At 42.9% G+C, this 19140-nt stretch overlaps 1 protein-coding gene across 4 annotated transcripts in view; it reads right to left on the bottom strand.

Annotated features, from left to right (window-relative positions):
* The window catches only part of kcnab2a (potassium voltage-gated channel subfamily A regulatory beta subunit 2a), a 104495-nt gene that overhangs the window by 32696 nt on the left and 52659 nt on the right, over positions 1 to 19140 (bottom strand). Inside the window, exon 1 of one of the 4 annotated variants that reach the window (XM_028575655.1) lies at positions 18097 to 18148. The exons of the other annotated variants lie outside the window; for them this stretch is intronic. The gene's annotated coding sequence lies outside the window, so the exon portion shown is untranslated. Of the gene's footprint in view, positions 1 to 18096; positions 18149 to 19140 lie in introns of those variants that run through there. 4 annotated transcript variants of the gene reach the window in all.

A 19140-nucleotide genomic window follows, 5' to 3' on the forward strand; every position in this document is an offset into this window, starting at 1 on the left:
TCAAACAAACAGGCTGTTGCTAACTGACAGCTCTATTCTTGGAGCTATGACCTTTGGTTTCCTGGACTTAAATAGAACCCTGAGGGTTAAGGTTTAATTCAACTGAAATTTGATTTAAATGTGACACTGTAGACAGAGACCAGAGAAGCCAGGCTCAAGACTGTGTTTCAAAATGCTCCTTCCTGTGAGGGGTTTTAAACAAAGCCCCTGAACCAGCATCGTACTGAATGTGACTGCACTGAAGCAGCCGAAGGGGATCTTTTCACCTTTGGAGGGTTATGTCCTGCACTTTGGGTCAGGGTGATGAGGAACACAGGGCCCCCAGGAGTCGTGACATGGTGAAGGTACTGTACTGAGAAGTGGGAGAGGCTGGGGACAGGCGCTCACGCTGCACAGATACAGTGTCAGTCCCATGCTGATATACACATAATAAGCCTGACAAAAAAATCCCCCAGCCTCGGCTAGATATGGGAAAATGTCCCCAACATCCAGCCTAAGGCACGCCTAACAATATTCAAGCATTAGGGTAAAATAAAATATATTTATTTAAATACAACCTTTGTCCTACAGCATATTGTTTAGACTTGTACCACCCTGCCACAGATTTCCATAGCTACTGAAACCATGTGACGACTTGTCATTACTAAACCATATGAATCCTTTGTTGATCCTTGATTTATCTGCATCAGAAAATCTACACATTTATTGACTGTTGTGCAATGCAAGGTACAGTAATCAATAGAAGCATGCATCTTCTGACAGACTAGTGATCCATCACCTAAATTAATCAATAGAACAACCATTTTTCACATATTGCTCCTTCTGGCATTTTGTCCAGCTAACTGACTCTCATTACCAGATGCAAACCAGATCGCAACAGTCTGTATTTATAATCGTTTTCACTTTAACAGTCCTGTAAAATACCTAAAATAAAAATTACACAACACCACATGCACTAATGCCTTGTAATTAATAAACCAGGAGCTATAAACTGCTACAAAAATATGCCAACAGACTGAGCGACAAATATGCTCAATCCAATAAACCATGCCTGTCACACTTACTATGATTTAATAATTCAAAACAGGCACATCTGCTGACTTTCTTCAGATTGACAGCATGCGTTTCATTTGCTTTGACTGTATCTGGAAAACAACAAAAAAGCCAAAATACCAGATAAACAGAAAAGGCAAGATCATATAAGATGACTGACACCTCATCACTTCATGATGACGTGTATAGTTCTCTTGAAGAAATCACAATGTTAGCAGGCATAGCTGTGAGCATGCCTGACAAGACATGTTAAAGCTCTACACCTACTGCTGTGAAAAGATGATTAGTGAAATGTGTTCTATCCTTTTTGTTAGAAACCTGCAACCTTGTTCCACATGTGCCCACTTATCAAGACTCCTGCAGCGCAGTCATGACATTGCTGAAGGGGAGGTCTTTCATCTGCGTGACACTCATGCTCTATAAACTACCTCTATTTATTTTGTTACTGAAGTTTTCACTTGCGTGACATTAAATTGCACTGCAGAGGACACATCGCCTCCTGGTCTGCTGGTGATCCCAGAGTCAAAGTCAGTGTGAATGTGTACACATTTATTATCTCTTTCAGTCTTTCATGCACACTTTAATCATTAATAAACGCTATAATTGAGCGAATACTGACCTGAACTATGAGCTGCTTTGTGTTCATTCATCAGAGTATGTCCATTCATTGTTAGTCACAAGATAAATCATAAAGGATGCTGAACTAAAAATAAGAATCTCTGATCTTTACGTAATGCCTTAGAGTGCCGCTGTTAAATTGCTAATTAGTGACATTGTGCTTAGGGTGAGCACAGCAGGGTGACTCAGAAATCGCTAAATCCAATGCATGACTATTCTTAGGAAAAAAAATGTATCAATGCAAATTGTAATTTTTGTATCAATGCAGAGGGAAATGTTTGAACAATACCTGGAAATTAAACCCCATCAGTTACCATTGTTAGTGCTGGACTCAGAAGTTGCATGTTAGATAGCACTGCTGAAGAAATCTTAGCGTAAAGAAAAGAAATGTATCTCCTCCGCCTCCACATATTATCACAATGCCCTCCCTTGAGTTGTGGCCTTCGTCCCTTGCTTTGATTAAGTGCCTGATTTGTGCTTGTTCAAAAAATCTACTGAGCTGCTAAAACCCCTGTCAGACACTCAATCTGTGTGAGTGAATGCAGAGCACTGTTAGGGCCCTGCACTTCAACGTGCGGGGGAGAGGGAGAGGAGAGAAAAGCTGGAGATGTGCGTTTCTGCAATCACGACTACAAGCGGAGTAAAATTCACCAACACAAGCTCTCTTTTTCAGAAGTGTGCAGAAGGAGGACACAAAACAAAAGACACCAATATTCTGATTTAAATTCACCATGTAGCCCAAACAACAAGCTGTGAAACCTACATCCCTTATTACCAATACTACAAAAGAAAGCTGCAGAAACACACACTTGTGTTAATTCTTGCAGCCCTGATCAGGAAGAAGCGTTGGCGATCAATGATGCCATACCATAATGACGCCCAGTAGTCCGCCCTGGCTGTACGGGAGATTTTGCTCGGACAGCTGACCTCTTACAGCCCACATAATGCAGCTAAGCAGCTCAGTGGCAGGGAGGGGAAAGACAACTACTGTATTTTCATCAACAGAGCATTAAAAACTACTCCGACCACAGAGGTACAGTAGGGTGGCACCGTTATCACTAGTGATCCTTTAATCTGAATGGACAAAGGCAGCATTAGCTCTAAAAAATACTCACTGGCTTTCTGAATTCACTTTACACAAAATACAAAGAACGCCCTTAGCTAATGAAAGGGGAAAATGACTCCCAAGTTTGATAGTCGCAAGTGTCTCATGCAGTCTTTCCCTAATTTGCTCTCAGGGGCAGTCTGGGTACCTGCATCGAGCTGGGATTGGCACATGAACTGGAATCCAGAGTTGCTGCATGGAGCTAGGCCTGATCTGTCCAAGCTAGTTTAGTGAGTACTGGCTTTCTGCCCTTAGTAGGGACTATTGCAGAGATCGTCTGATGACTCCTTTGAGATCTGCAATTAAACAGGGGTATTACATCTTATGGTTAACTTAAGAAAGCATATCCAGGCTGGGTATCAGGCCAGGACAATGACGTTTGTGGCAAGCCGTGATTGTTAGTACAGTGTAGGGGTGTGCCATATCATATAGTTTACGATAATATCGGTATCATTTTTAACATGGAAAATCATATCGTGAGAATGGCAATATTCCGACATGTTTAAGTAATGACGTCATACCATTACGCATAGCAACAAGCGTGGCTGACAGAAAAATTGCTACCGGCTCCACCAGTTTAACGTCAATCATTGTCCCAAGGTCACGTCAATTCCAAATGAAAGAACAGTAGACCAACTCAGAGTGTAACTTCCTGTTTCCACAAAGCACCTTTACTTCAAAATGATAGCAGACCACCTCAGAGTGTCACTCTGACAATATCAGGACATTTTGATTAAATTTAAATGTCATATACAAGCTGTGTTCCTCTAAATTCAGATTAATTTACTAAAATGATCATGCTGGTGTGATCATACGCATCAAAGGTTAAATCAAACAGATGTTATTTTAGAGAAAATATCAAGATATATAAATTGTATATTACGGAATAGCCTAAAAATACAGAGCTATTTTTTTAAGCCATATTGCCAAGCCCTAGTGCAGTGTATACCCGGCTGTACAGTAGAGGATGACCACAGCTGTATCATTTGAACGGTTGGCCAGCTGTCCAATGGATGTTTAAGTTCCACTGACAGAGTTTAATTGAACAGCGATTTGAGTAACCGAGTGAAAAGGATAGCATCCCTGAGATGGGGCTGGCGAGGCAGAGGAGTGTGTCTCTCTGTGTGTGTGTGTGTGAGAGTTGGTGAAAGGGCTTAAGAGAGTTAATGGAAAGTGATGTGAGGTCAGACAGATTGACAGTGTTGATCGACAGATGTGGTAATGCTTTTCTAGCAGCTTAATGCATCCTGAGGCGGTGTTTAAACATTTCTAATGGCTGACTCTTTCATCACTGTTATGAGAATGTAATTAACTGAAGGAGAAAATATTTATTAGAATATTGTTGTATATTATCTTAGCATGAATCTTTTGTTTAGTTTCTGTTTTTTGTTGTTATACATGTCAAATATCAACTATTCTAATTGCTGATCTGAAAGCTCTCTACTGTAGATGTATTGAAGGTTTTAAACAGCTCAGTCATACAAACGCAGAGACTGTCGAAAATTTGGTTTTTCTAAGGGTAATTACTATCGCTGTTTTTCTGGGAATTCTGAGCAAATCGCAGAGTCAAGAGAGACGCACGCAGGTCACATCTGTGAGCATCGAGTGCAGCATTTTTTTATTTTCTAGTGAACATGACAGATTCCCCACAGACAGCAGGGCTCAGGAGGAATTGTTGTTTCAGCTGTCCCTGCTGACACATCTAACAGAGTGGGAGAGCTGAGACAATCACAAATAGACAGGGAACCCCTGTTATTATGTAATATAGCCTTTACTATGCCTTTTGACTTTAGCTGTTCAGAGATACACATTTTAAATATGGGGGAAATGGTAACTACTATAAACAACAAATGTGTAATGTTTATTGTATATTTAATGGGTTACTATAACAAGATAAATATCTAGGAAAAAATGTGTTGCTGATACAGTATGCAGTGGAGTAAACACACCGGGTGAGTTTAAGAAAATATGTATGTTAACTATTACAAAACAGCAGTGACCTCACGTCCATTTGAGATTTCAACATCACGTCTTGTGTAACAAGGTGTGATTAAACCAAACAGGGCTGAGTTATAGTTTCAGTCCGAGGGTGAACGCTCACTAATCTGAACAGAAAGTGTGTGGAGAAAGCAGAATAATCTGTCCTGTTCAACGGAAGATCGTCCCGCCTGCCGGTGTGCATTTGTCATACCTAAGGTTCACACAGAGGTTGCTAGGCAGAGCTGTGAGCGCGAGAGAGAGAGAGAGAGAGAGAGAGAGAGAGAGAGAGAGAGAGAGAGAGAGAGGGGGGGGGGGATATGTAGAGAAGCTATAAGGAGGAATATTCAGAGCTACGATAGCGTGAGAAAGCAAGGCATTGAAATCTGTTGTGTTTACAGTCACATTAAGAATGTGCTCTTCTTTGTCCGTCTGTTTGCCCTGCAGTGTGCTTTAATGTAGTTTATTCTGTCAGAAGAAAATGGGGGAAGCTGAATGCTCACTGGTCACAACTTTGCAATAGCCTCCAGAAAAGGGGGCTCTCACGTGGGTCTGTTCAACAGCCCATGAAATATTCATTATGTAACTTTATCTGTGACAATATATGTCAAAGGCAGGACAGAGAGATGGATAGATAGATACTATTCAGCTACTGATTTTATAACCCCGGATGGCCTCAACATGTACAGATATAGAAACAATGTAGCTCTATAATGTGGTCAGACTTCTGTTAGCAAATCTCTGACCTAGACATGCTGAGAGGTCAGACCAGTTCAAACCTTTTGCCTGGTGGTCCTGCCTGAAGTCTCAGTCTACACTAATACTATAACCTGACACCTTAAAAAAAATCTAGAAACTAGAAACTATTCAGCCAGAGAGTCAATATTGTGTATTCTTAATAATAAAACCACACAAGGATCAGATCAAAGAGTGATATGCCATCAGCTGATACTAAGCTGCAATGAGCAATGTGGGGGAAAGCAAGGAGAGAGTTTCCTGCTGCATTTCTGAAAGATGGGTCAAGCGTGAAATAGAAAATTTCCCTACATCAAATTTGCAAGAGTGACCACAAAACCACAGACGTGTACTAAAAGCTTGGGTGAGCTTTCCTTCTTTACCGGGATAGCCTTGTGAATGAGAAACAGTTAGTACTTAGTACCCAACCACATTTACTTTACTGCATGTTAATACTTACATCCATCATCATATTTTCTGTTGCTTAAGGACCTATTGTAATTTATTATAGAAACATCATAGGAGACAAAGAAAATAAACATAGTACGATTCCCCAAAAATTCAACACTGATGCAACACATTCTGATGTTTAATGAGAATTTCAAAAGACAAGGAAAGCAATATACATGGCCCTAGTAGAACTTTTAACCAAACAAAACTTCACATTTCATTCAGAGAGGGTACTCAACAGTTTAGGAAATATGTGCTGAAGTAAAAGCTTTTACGGGATCCAAAGCGACAACAGCACAATTCTAAAGCCTGAGTGTCTAAAGGTGTAAGGACAGTGGAGAGGGCATCCTACCTCCTGTCACTAGTGGGTATTCATGAAGTACAGAGCAATCCCCCTGCTGCCTCCAGTGACACACACACACACTAACATACAAACATAAACACATTCTTTCAGACATAAAGAAAAAACACTGTTAAAACAGGCAGGCACAAAAGTACATGTGAGGAAGAGCAATGTTAACATAGTTGTAAAGCATGATCATGTCCCAAAACAGTGCTTCCAGTTCAGCAGTCTGATGTAAAGAGAGTACAGGTATAAAGGTGCTCTTACTATTTAAATTTGGGGAATGGGATAAACAGAGCCTGTGTAAGACCGTGAAAAGAAAGACTGTGAAAGACCTTCTATTCCTCAAGAATTTACTTGAAACATGAGGTCATTGATGACAATTTCAGGTTACAACCCTCTTGTGGCATAATTCAAGGTAAAACTATACACATGGCCAATTCAAGAATCTAAAAACAATGTAATAACCTTAAGCTGTGATCATGGGGACATCTTGTTGAGCTGCCATAAATAAGAGACTTACATAGAAATACAACAACAGCCAAAACTAATCCCTGGCTTCATGGCCTCTTATGCCCACGCAACACTTCTGACTAGAACATTGTGACAGGCTGCCAGACTAGGCCAGACAGAGATCTGGAGGGGTCACCACTGGAAACTAAATCTATATCACTCCAAATACCTAAACATCATCTCCCACTCCTCCATCCATCCATCCATCTTCGTCCGCTTATCCGGTGTCGGGTCGCGGGGGGAGCAGCTCCAGCAGGGGACCCCAAACTTCCCTTTCCCGAGCAACATTAACCAGCTCCGACTGGGGATCCCGGCGTTCCCAGGCCAGGTTGGAGATATAATCCCTCCACCTAGTCCTGGGTCTTCCCGAGGCCTCCTCCCAGCTGGGCGTGCCTGGAACACCTCCCTAGGGAGGCGCCCAGGGGCATCCTTACCAGATGCCCGAACCACCTCAACTGGCTCCTTTTCGACGCAAAGGAGCAGCGGCTCTCTCCGAGCTCCTCACGGATGACTGAGCTTCTCACCCTATCTCTAAGGGAGACGCCAGCCACCCTCCTGAGGAAACCCATTTCGGCCGCTTGTACCCTGGATCTCGTTCTTTCGGTCATGACCCAGCCTTCATGACCATAGGTGAGGGTAGGAACGAAAACTGACCGGTAGATCGAGAGCTTTGCCTTCTGGCTCAGCTCTCTTTTCGTCACAACGGTGCGATAGATTGAATGCAATACCGCACCCGCTGCGCCTATTCTCCGACCAATCTCCCGCTCCATTGTCCCCTCACTCGCGAACAAAACCCCAAGGTACTTGAACTCCTTCACTTGGGGTAAGGACTCATTCCCTACCTGGAGAAGGCATTCCATCGGTTTCCTGCTGAGAACCATGGCCTCCGATTTAGAGGTGCTGATCCTCATCCCAACCGCTTGACACTCGGTTGCGAACCGATCCAGTGAGTGCTGAAGGTCGCAGGCCGATGATGCCATCAGGACCACATCATCTGCAAAGAGCAGCGATGAGATCCCCAGCCCACCAAACTGCAACCCCTCCCCACCCCGACTACGCCTCGATATCCTGTCCATAAATATTACAAACAGGATTGGTGACAAAGCGCCCAGCCCTGGCGGAGGCCAACCCTCACCTGAAACGAGTCCGACTTACTACCGAGAACCCGGACACAGCTCTCACTTTGGTCATACAGAGATTGGATGGCCCTGAGTAGAACCCCTCACCCCATACTCCCGCAGCACCTCCCACAGTATCTCCCGGGGGACCCGGTCATACGCCTTCTCCAAATCCACAAAACACATGTAGACCGGTTGGGCATACTCCCAGGCTCCCTCCAGGATCCTTGCGAGTGAAGAGCTGGTCCGTTGTTCCACGACCAGGACGGAATCCGCATTGTTCCTCCTCAACCCGAGGTTCGACTATCGGCCGAACCCTCCTTTCCAGCACCTTGGAGTAGACTTTACCAGGGAGGCTGAGAAGTGTGATACCCCTATAATTGGCACACACCCTCTGGTCCCCCTTTTTAAAAAAGAGGAACCACCACCCCAGTCTGCCACTCCTTTGGCACCGTCCCAGACTTCCACGCAATGTTGAAGAGGCGTGTCAACCAGGACAACCCCTCCACACCCAGAGCCTTGAGCATTTCTGGACGGATCTCATCAATCCCGGGGCTTTGCCACTGTATAGTTGTTTGACTACATCAGTGACTTCCGCCTGGGAAATCGGCGACAATCCCCGTTATCCTCCAGCTCTGCCTCTAACATAGAGGGCGTATTAGTCGGATTCAGGAGTTCCTCAAAGTGCTCCCTCCACCGCCCTATTACCTCCTCAGTGGAGGTCAACAGTGTCCCATCCTTACTGTACACAGCTTGGATGGTTCCCCGCTTCCCCCTCCTGAGGTGGCGAACAGTTTTCCAGAAACACTTTGGTGCCGACCGAAAGTCCTTCTCCATGTCTTCTCAAACTTCTCCCACACCCGCTGCTTTGCCTCTTTCACGGCAGAGGCTGCAGCCCTTCGGCCCTTCGGTGCCCTGCAACTGCCTCCGGAGTCCTCCGAGATAACATATCCCGGAAGGACTCCTTCTTCAGTCGGACGGCTTCCCTGACCACTGGTGTCCACCACGGTGTTCGTGGGTTACCGCCCCTTGAGGCACCTAAGATCCTAAGACCACAGCTCCTCGCCGCAGCTTCAGCAATGGAAACTTTGAACATTGTCCACTCGGGTTCAATGCCCCCAGCCTCCACAGGGATGCACGAAAAGCTCCGCCCGGAGGTGTGAGTTGAAAGTCTGTCGGACAGGGCCTCCTCCAGACGTTCCCAATTTACCCGCACTTCACGTTTGGGCTTACCAGGTCTGTCCAGAGTCTTCCCCACCCCTGACCCAACTCACCACCAGATGGTGATCGGTTGACAGCTCTGCCCCTCTCTTCACCCGAGTGTCCAAAACATACGGCCTCAGATCAGATGAAACAATTATGAAATCGATCATTGACCTTGACCTAGGGTGCTCTGGTACCAGGTACACTTATGAGCATCCCTATGTTCGAACATGGTGTTCGTTATAGACAATCCATGACTAGCACAGAAGTCCAACAACAAACAACCACTCTGGTTTAGATCAGGAGGCCGTTCCTCCCAATCACGCCTCTCAGGTGTCTCCATCATTGCCCACGTGTGCGTTGAAGTCCCCAGCATAACAATGGAGTCCCCCACTGGAGCCCCATGCAGGACTCCAGTCAAGGTCTCAAGAAGGCCGAATACTCCGAACTCCTGTTTGGTGCATATGCACAAACAACAGTCAGAGTTTTCCCCCCACAACCCGCAGGCGTGGGGAGGCGACCCTCTCGTCCACCGGGTAAACTCCAACACAGCGGCGCTCAGCCGGGGCTTGTGAGTATCCCCACACCCGCCCGGCGCCTCACACCCTGGGCAACTCCGGAGAAAAAAGAGTCCAACCCCTATCCAGGAGTATGGTTCCAGAACCGAGACTGTGCGTAGAGGTAAGCCCCACCAGATCTAACCGGTAGCGCTCCACCTCCCGCACCAGTTCCGGCTCCTTCCCCCACAGAGAGGTGACGTTCCACGTCCCCAGAGCCAGCGTCTGCCGCCCGGGTCTGATCTCCCACTCCTGTGACAAAGATATTAAAGATCTGATGGTTTACTACCAGAATTCAGCCCATTTGGACAAAAACCCATTTGAAATCATGCATCTAAAGTTCTGTAAAAGCATCCTGCAGGTGCACACAAAAACTGCAGACAATGCCTGCAGAGCTGAATTGGGCCAATTCCCATTATTCATCAAAATAAAATAAAAAAACAGCATCAAATATTGGCTACATTTGAAAAGTGACCCCCACTCCTATCAGCAGAAAGCCCTGCAAGGCCCAGAGCTGAGCAAAGAAAAGAGTCCCCTCACTCAGCTGGTCCTGACACTCAGTCTGGGAACTAATCAATAAGGGTTAACCAAATTATAACACAACAGAAACAAAACATCACCAATTGGCACACATAAACAAAAGCACAAAGCAAAATGCTATGCTTTCTGGCCCTAAAGAGAGAGTACAGTGTGACAGACTACCTGATCTCAGTGTCTGACATGAAGCAAAGAGCAACCTTGACCAAGTACAGACTCAGTGAGCACAACTTGGCCATCGAGACAGGCCACTACAAAAAAATCATGGCTCCCCAAAGAGGAGCGCTTCTACCAGCTGTGCAAGAAAGACAAAGCCAAGACAGAAGCTGCTCTTCCTGACAGAATGCACAAAACTGCAGCCAGTCCGAACTAAATATTTCCCCAAATTCAAACACAAACACCCTACATTTGACCAAATAACCAACATAAATAAAATGCCCATCCTGTTGGGACAGCACACAGAGAGCTGCAGTCTAGCAGCAGAGTATGTCTTTACCTGCCACACTTCTCACACACACACACACACACACACACACACACACACACACACACACACACACACACACACACACACACACACACACACACACACACACACACAATCTTGTAATATTCTTGTTTTCATGTTGTTGCATTTTGTTGACCTAATTGCCGCTTTTGAACGAATGTTAAAAAATTGTATTGTCTACATCCTACTGTAAAGATGTACATAGATGTGTATGTTTCCCTGTTTACTATGTGCTTTAGCAATACTGTGTGTAAATATGGTCGTGCTAATAAAGCCTTTTTGAATTGAATTGAAAAAGCACAGACAATTCTGCAGCTCTCATTAACGTAGCAGGCAGTGGGTTTGAGGTAAAATAGTGGATTAACAGGTTAAGCTTCAGCCCAGTTAGCTGTATCCAGCTGCAGCTGTGAATACGAGTCTGTTGCTAAATTTAGCTCTGGAGTAGGGGATCGCCTGAAGAAAAACGTCACAGTCGCCTGGCCTGACACACATGCTGCTGAGGCTGAGAAATATATAGTTTACAGTGGCTCGGTGCAGATTTATATACTCAAGGGTTGTGTGTGTGTGTGTGTGTGTTTATAAATGGAAAGACATGTAAAAGTATGTGAGTCATGTAGACCTGTCACCTTGTCAACGACTCTTCCCAGAGTATTTGGATCTTGTTTTTTTCTTGCAATGCCTTTCAGATCCAAATAAAAGCATTTAAGTGTGTGTGTGTGTGTGTGTGTGTGTGTGTACACACAGTAAGTAAAAAATAAGTGAAAGAGATCAGTAAAGTGTGTGTTAAAGTAAGAAAGAGAGACAAATGTTAGGACATGTCTAAGTGATGCTTCAAACTACACAGTATATCATTTTTTTAGCATCATTGCAATATCTGCTGGCACAATACCCATATCGCAAAAGGCTGTAACATATTGCAACAGATACTCAGAGATTTTTTTGTGTTAGTTGAAAGAAAATAGCAGTAGATAACTGCATTTTATAATGTAACTCATTCATTTTATATTCAGTTCAAGGTTTAATAAAAGAATGTTGGAAATCATTTCCTTTTATTTGATTTAAATTTAACAAGCATTTGTTGTATTTTAGCAGAATACTGAAAGCAGCAGAAAAGCAGAACTGAGTTCACTTTAATATCTGTTTATTTATTGCAAGTAATATCGTTATCTCAACATAAAAAAAACTTTATCGCATGTCGCATATTTTCCTCATATCGTGCAACCCTACTTTAGAGGCAATCAATTCATAAGAAATAAGAAGCATTGCTCCATGCTGCCACCAAGTGACAGGGCTGCTTTTACATGCTTTAAGCATGTTGGTCTAGTTTCAATACCTGGCTAAGCTCAGTAGAAACTGATAAATATTTAAAGTAGTTGGTCAGGATGTTCAGCAGCATAGAGTGCAAAGGGTGATGCAATCATTGTCCTCAGTGAATATTATGGCACTGGGTGCAGTGGGAGGCCTTCGGAAAGTCTATCAGCTGTTAAAGTGGAACATCAGCACCATCTATTGGGGACCAGGTGTAATTAATAGAGAACTCCTCAAAGGGATGACTCAGTGGATGTAATATACAGTAACAGTACATCCTGCAAGTTGAAAATACATTCTTCAGCTTGCTTAACAGACATAATCAAACCTCAACTATGTAATTGCTGTATTTACTTTTTCTTTATTTTGTTGAGGAAAAACTAAAGCGAACAATATAGAACATTTTAGAATTTCTGTCCATGTTTGCTTAAACCTGCATTACATCTATGATATGACATCTATGATATATGCAAATATTTTGATAAATAATCATTCAGTTATTTTTCCAGCAAAACTGTCTGTCATTCTCTAGTTTCAGCTTCTCGAATGTGAGAATTTGCTGCTTCTCTTAATTTTTATCTCATTGTAACTGAATACATTTTGGGTTTGCACTATTAATCGGACAAAACAAAACATTTGAAGACATCCCCTTGGGCTCGGACCTTTTAGGCTAAAGATCGGTAGATTAAACCACAATGAAACTTTTTTAAACTAACAACAAATCAAATGACTTCAATATAGAAGTCGTAGTGGTAAAATGACAGAAAATGAACACCCATCATTGTTGCGCTACTGGAGCTATTTTTTGCCCTTGGTATTACTATGTGGCTGAGTCTAAGCTGCTGTAATAATCCCCAGATGTTTCCAGCACAGAATGCTCTTTTAAACCCACTGTGCACTACCTGACCAACACTAGACGGCAGACAGAAAAAGTGTCTGGTGAACATAGTTTAGAATCTAGCAGTTAAACACACATTCTCAGAATTTAAGATAATCAAATAGTGGTTTTACATTCATCAGGTGGCCATAGAATAAATACATATTATATATATATGCTTATGTCCCTTAGGGTTTGCTGCAGATGTAAATGACCTGCAGATGTGAATGTGCACGTGTCAGTTTGTTTTGATGCTTTTCTGCCCCCTAGTGGCCAAACCTTGACCAATCCATCTTAACTACAACTAACAAAACAAAGCACTTCCTAGCTGTCTAACCAATGTTATCAAAAAAGTCATTGCAACTTGTACATACATGCCATTACATACAGGTGAAAAACATTTTTTGAGCAGGAAAGGCGCACTGAACATCTACAGTTATGGTCAAGCTCGAGGCATGTATGAACGTCTAAGTGGAGGTCATTTCCATGTCCATTAGTGTTAAGTCACTCCAGAAATCTATACTCCTCAGGTCAACATCCATATAGTGCAAACACGAGACACAAGGCTTCCTGTCTCGCCTCACTGAACACAAGCAGGCTACTTTACCCGCTGCCTGGCTCTTTCAGTCGGAGGACATGGACACTAGGGAAAGTTTTCCGTTGTCCAAATGGTAGGGTTTTGTTTCAAGGGCAACATAATGGAAATAGAGTACTTTCCTTAATTTGAATTACACAATATTTACATCCTTAAAACCATATGATCAGGAATATTTCCACTAGTCCGCATTCACAATGACTAGTATGAGTATTAGATAAGACTAACAATTATGTCTTATTGAAGTAATGTTGATTATTCTCATTTAGAGCAGGTAAAATGAACCCTGTGCCTTTTTAGTGGTGAAAAACAATATCTCTGGTTATAGAAGTTCTGCAAAAAACAAAGGAAAAAACGTGTCCAAGTATGAGTGCAGAGTAGTGAGCAAGCCAGAGAGTGAAAAAGAAGAGAGACAAACTACAATATAACCTTTTTGGTTGTGTTTGTTGGAGAAGGTGATGGCAGTGCTAAGAATGGCTAAATGCAGCTTAGTATTAATGCTGGCCTGCCTTCCTAACCGCAAACTTGAAATAATGATGAGTTTGAGGCAGAGGTCACAGGAACTTGCTGACCCAATTACAGCACTAATTACATAATTGCGGGTGATCACGCTACAAGAACAGCGGATCCTTGCAGGTACTTCCTCCTTATGAGCAACCACTCCTGTGGTACATGCCAATACCTATGGCTAAATACAACACCACAAATAAATAACATAAATCACACATATATTCTTAACTATGTCCTTTAGATTAAACATAAGCAAACAAAGATGAACAGCATTACTATTACCGATATGTAACCAGTATTGATGGTTACTGTAGGAGGCTCTCTGAGGTTTGTAAGTAAAGAACCGCACATGCTCTTTGCAATATTAAACTCCCGTTCTACACACAAGCTCGTAAAGCTGCACCCAAGCCCGTCATGGCCCGGTGACTGAGCATCTTTACAACAGGGAGGTAACTACGGGAGAGAAATAATGCCAGCACAGTGGTGACATACAACACTGGCTGTAGAGGACAGTAAAACTTGTCACCCCAGACGTGGTAACAGCAGCCAGCTATACCTGCGTTCTAGTCAATGGTCTCAGTCAAAAACAACAGCAGCCATGCCTGTGTGTGATGAAAGCTATCCATGTCCACAACAATGACAACATCAGCGTAACAGGGTTTTTTATTAGGTAACACAATAGCCGCTCAGCCTGCTGCATGAGCTCAATCCTTTGAACAGCAACAGTCCATAAAATTGGCTGTTTGGTTTGCTGGCATTGTGTCAATGGCAGACAAAATGAGCAAATGTTTCAAATTGTATCTCTTGATCTGCCTTGATGGTGCATTTCATACTTAATGTTAGTGCATCTATAACTAATCTTTGAAGATATGAGATAAATACATATAAATTCAAGTCTTTGCCTTTGACTTTTGAACTAAAGCATGGCGTACTGACACATGAAAAAAAAAAAAAATCACAAGTTTTGACATACGGCATCGGTGTTGTGACAATATTTCGCATATCAATATCCAAAACGTCAACTTTTTTAATGGTCTAAGAAAAGACAATGCAATGGGATTGTAAATGTAATCAATAGTTTATATATTTAAAGAAATGGGTGAATCTTCTCAACCCATAAAGGAATACTTAATCCTTTGTTTGTGTCAACAATTGTACATTACAAAAATTGGAAATACACTTGCAAAGAAGGCACGAGATGGTAATCCTCCCTCTAGTTACAATATTCACTTAAGATCAGAAAACACTACCACTCAGAACAAGCAAATATTTTAACCTATATTGTAATATCATAACAGCCAAAATCATACACAATATTCAGTCTAATATTACTATATGTATATTTTCGACATTTCAACAGTTTTACTTTGAAATTACAAAGTTATTTCCGTTTCAGTACCTCTTTGTGGAGCAGAATTCTCTGTACAGTAAACAGGAGAGTATCTTTGTGATCAAGGGGAAAAAGAAAAGAAAGTCTGAGTGAGATTTTAAGGGGCCAGGTAACTCCTTACGGAGCAGTCTGTCCTTCCTATGTAGTTGGGCAAATATGCCACCGACCTAGATGATTAAAATAAAACCTGAGCCCCAGTACCTTTGCATGAGTGCAGCAGTCTGACCAGAGGACAGAGGAAGACTATAGTAACATTAACAACGAGACACATGAATACGTTCCTGACAGCGTATCGGTTTCTGATGTTGGCATTTATCTAAATAAAATCAACAGCAAAGGTACAGAACTCAACAAAAACACCTGTTCAGTAGATGCTCAAGTATCTGACCTCCCTGACCATAAAGCTGCTCTCACCTGCTGGTTCTCAGACCCACCACTGTCCAGGTCCCGGGAGTATCCGAATCCCTGTCAAGCTATGCCCTTCTCTTACCTGTACTTCATGCCTGTCTGATAGGATACACACTCCTCCAGGGCCAGGCCATTCATCTTCAGGAAATCTTCCATGTTCTTAATCTGAGCGGCGACTCTTTGGTCCCGGAGTCTCTGCAGCTCAGCCGGGTCGGGGGGCCTGGCCGGTGGCTGATTCAGCCCCTGGTCCGAGTGGTAGCGGTTGATCCCGCTCCGGATGCTCTCGCTGTATGTCATAGACAGCATCTTGCCGCTGCCACTGCTGCTGCTCTTTCGAACACCGCTGCCTGCCGCTGCCGGTTTGGGGATCTGCAGGTTTTCAGGAGGACAGTAACTGGACTTGCGCCTGCCGGGAGGCCCCCGGGGGCCACTAGCGTACCCTCCCGCAAACATGCCCCCACCCCCTCCTCCAAATCTTATTCCTTGTGATGCTGAGGCAACCCGTGCAGTAACGATTAAAGTAGGGACATGGACGGAGCAAGGAGCCGGCAGAGCACAGCCACCTCCTTAAATAGCACCTGCTCCCATAAAAAAACAGCTCTCCTGCTTGGGGCAGCACACGGCCATGCATCCTGTAATCAGAGTCGCACAACATAGCCCCACACCACCCTCCCCTGACAGGTACACAATGGCAGGGTTACACTGATAGGGAGCATTCAGGTGACTTGCTGGTGATTAAGGAGCAGGACCAAAGAAGACACATGCTGCCCGCGAATGGGAGGCATTCAAACATGCACCAAGCAAGAGGGGACGATCTGGTCTCACTTCTTAATTCTGACTGGTCTAAGAGGGAGAGCCAAGAGACAAACTTTCTGAGATTAGTCAACAATATAATCTGAATGCCTCTCACAAAAAAGGCACAACAAGCCCATCTGGACTAAAAAGAAACAGAAAACCGATGGGCAAAAGTGCTAAAATAATCCCCAAATAACTGCACAATCTCTATTGTAGAGTTGGGCTTTATTTCAGGTTCAGGGAGCTTAAAGTGATTGTGATTCCCATTTCAAATCGTTTTTTGTTTTAACCATGTAGTCTTCATTCTTCTGTTATACTTCTGCTTGAGTTATTCGATTCCTTTAAGATTCAGATGTACAGAGTGTTGTGCTGAATTTAATCAACAGAGGGCAGCACTGTGTCAGTTGAACCATCAGTACAAAAATGCAACTTAATGCTGCACTCCTGAGCACTGGCAACAAAGCCACTTTTTTGATAAAGGCAAAGAACTATATGACACTGAGACTACAATTGTATTTTAGTTATGACTATAAATAGGACTTCGATGAAAACATAAAATGTAGAGAACAGTGTAACAATTATTTTTACATAAAAAAACAAGAAGATTTCAGTCATTTATAAAAACAATTGTCTGAGAAAAAACAAACATTAAAAACACATGCTGAAACTACATTGCAGGATAATCTCTTTCTTAGTTATATCTCATTATGGAACATGGACATATACCCTATATCCATGTTCATGATTTTGAGCTTATGTGATAATGGCCAAATAATTCATTACATATTAACAAAATACACATGATAAAGACTTTCTGGCCTAATATAACGGATCAATCTGAAAATACATAAAGTGATATTTAGACTAGGATTTTAATATTGGCAATTTAAATAATTACTAAATTAAAAATGCAATGTATCCTATAATCTGTACCCTGAACAAGAATTACATGTTGATCAGTTTGGGCCACCGTCAATGCAGAGTTTCTTCTTGATAACTACCTGAGAATAAGGAAATTTATTAATTTTACTGCTGGTTTGAAACATACTATAACCCCTAAACTGTATTAACTTGACAAATACAACACTTAAAAACAGCACTTTGTTTGCCTCTGTAAAAAAAAACAGGACACACAGTCACCATAACACTGACATCAAACCTCCATTTAAAACTAAGATGTGGAAATAAACTATTTCAACATACAGACCTTAAAAACCTTAAAAAAAGAAATTGAAAAGAAAAGATCAGTCAAACCGTTGACGCCATCACGACAAGACATGGATCTCTCCCAAAAGTTCTATATTCATTTCCCAAATAGCTCTCCCAAACAGCTGGTTACCTACTTAGAGACAGAAGACCTAAATAGAGGAGACTTCAAGCTAGGCAGCATGCATCCACACACCCACACACACTCCTCATCACTCTGCCAACCCCTTACACACAAACCATACACACTCCTGATGTGGTCATGAGTGCAAATTTGTCCTCAAACTCACCCGATTTCTTGTGTGTCGGCTCATGAGCGAGGTTGTGGAATGCCAGTCTGCTCTTATAAACACACACTGCAGACAGTGATGAAGCGGATCTACCCAAACTGGGAGTGTCTTACTAGGAAACGTCTAAACCAATTAGTGAATAAGAGAGTGCATTTCTGCCCTCCCCTCACCACTTGGACCATACTCTATCACCACAACCAACACCTCTCCCCCCCTCCTCTCTCTGTGAGATCTCATGGAAGAAATCCATTTATGTCGTTTAGTGGCCCGTCTTGTTTTTGCTAACCGCAGCAAATAATATCAGCCCTGAATAATTCACAAAAGCTTTCGCACTAAAAGCCTTTGATAGTTGTTCCACAGGAAAGAACACTAAGAGCTGGACAATAATGAGGGCCTGAGTGTTGTGTGCACATGAAACACACACACAAACTGACACAGTATCAAGCGAACACCATACCGTACGTATGCACACAGACAGACAAAAACCACCAAGCATGTTCAAGTACTCTCTAACCAAGGAATTATGAAAAGTGCAACGGTTAAGCACGCGTTGCTGCATCTCTCTCCAACACAGGCTTCAGGTTCAAGGTCAGAATCAAAGTGGGTCACATGATAAGGACTCTGAACACAACTGTCTAGCAGGCACCTGGTATATGCCAGACTGCTTTTTGTTGATTTTAGTTCTGCCTTTAAACTCAATCCAGCCAGACATCATGCTTAAGAAAATAGTTCAGTTAAAAATAAATCCCTTTTTAATTAGGTGGTATCACTCCTATTTGTCAAACAAGCCACAGCAGGTGAAGTTTATCTCCGCCCTGTCTGAGCCAGCAGTGTGCAGCACTGGCGCCCCCCAAGGGTGTGTCAGTTCACCTCTTCTGTTTACATTGTACACCAATGACTGCATCAGCTCTGAGCCAAACCAACATATAGTAACATTTTCAGATGACACGGTTCTCAGTTTGCTTACTAAAGAAAGCAATATAAGCGTCCACCCAGTTGCTGTGGACAAGTTTGTCAACTGGTGTGACTCACACCAACTTCATA

Source organism: Perca flavescens, chromosome 4, assembly GCF_004354835.1.
Source record: "Perca flavescens isolate YP-PL-M2 chromosome 4, PFLA_1.0, whole genome shotgun sequence".
Lineage (NCBI taxonomy): Eukaryota > Metazoa > Chordata > Actinopteri > Perciformes > Percidae > Perca > Perca flavescens.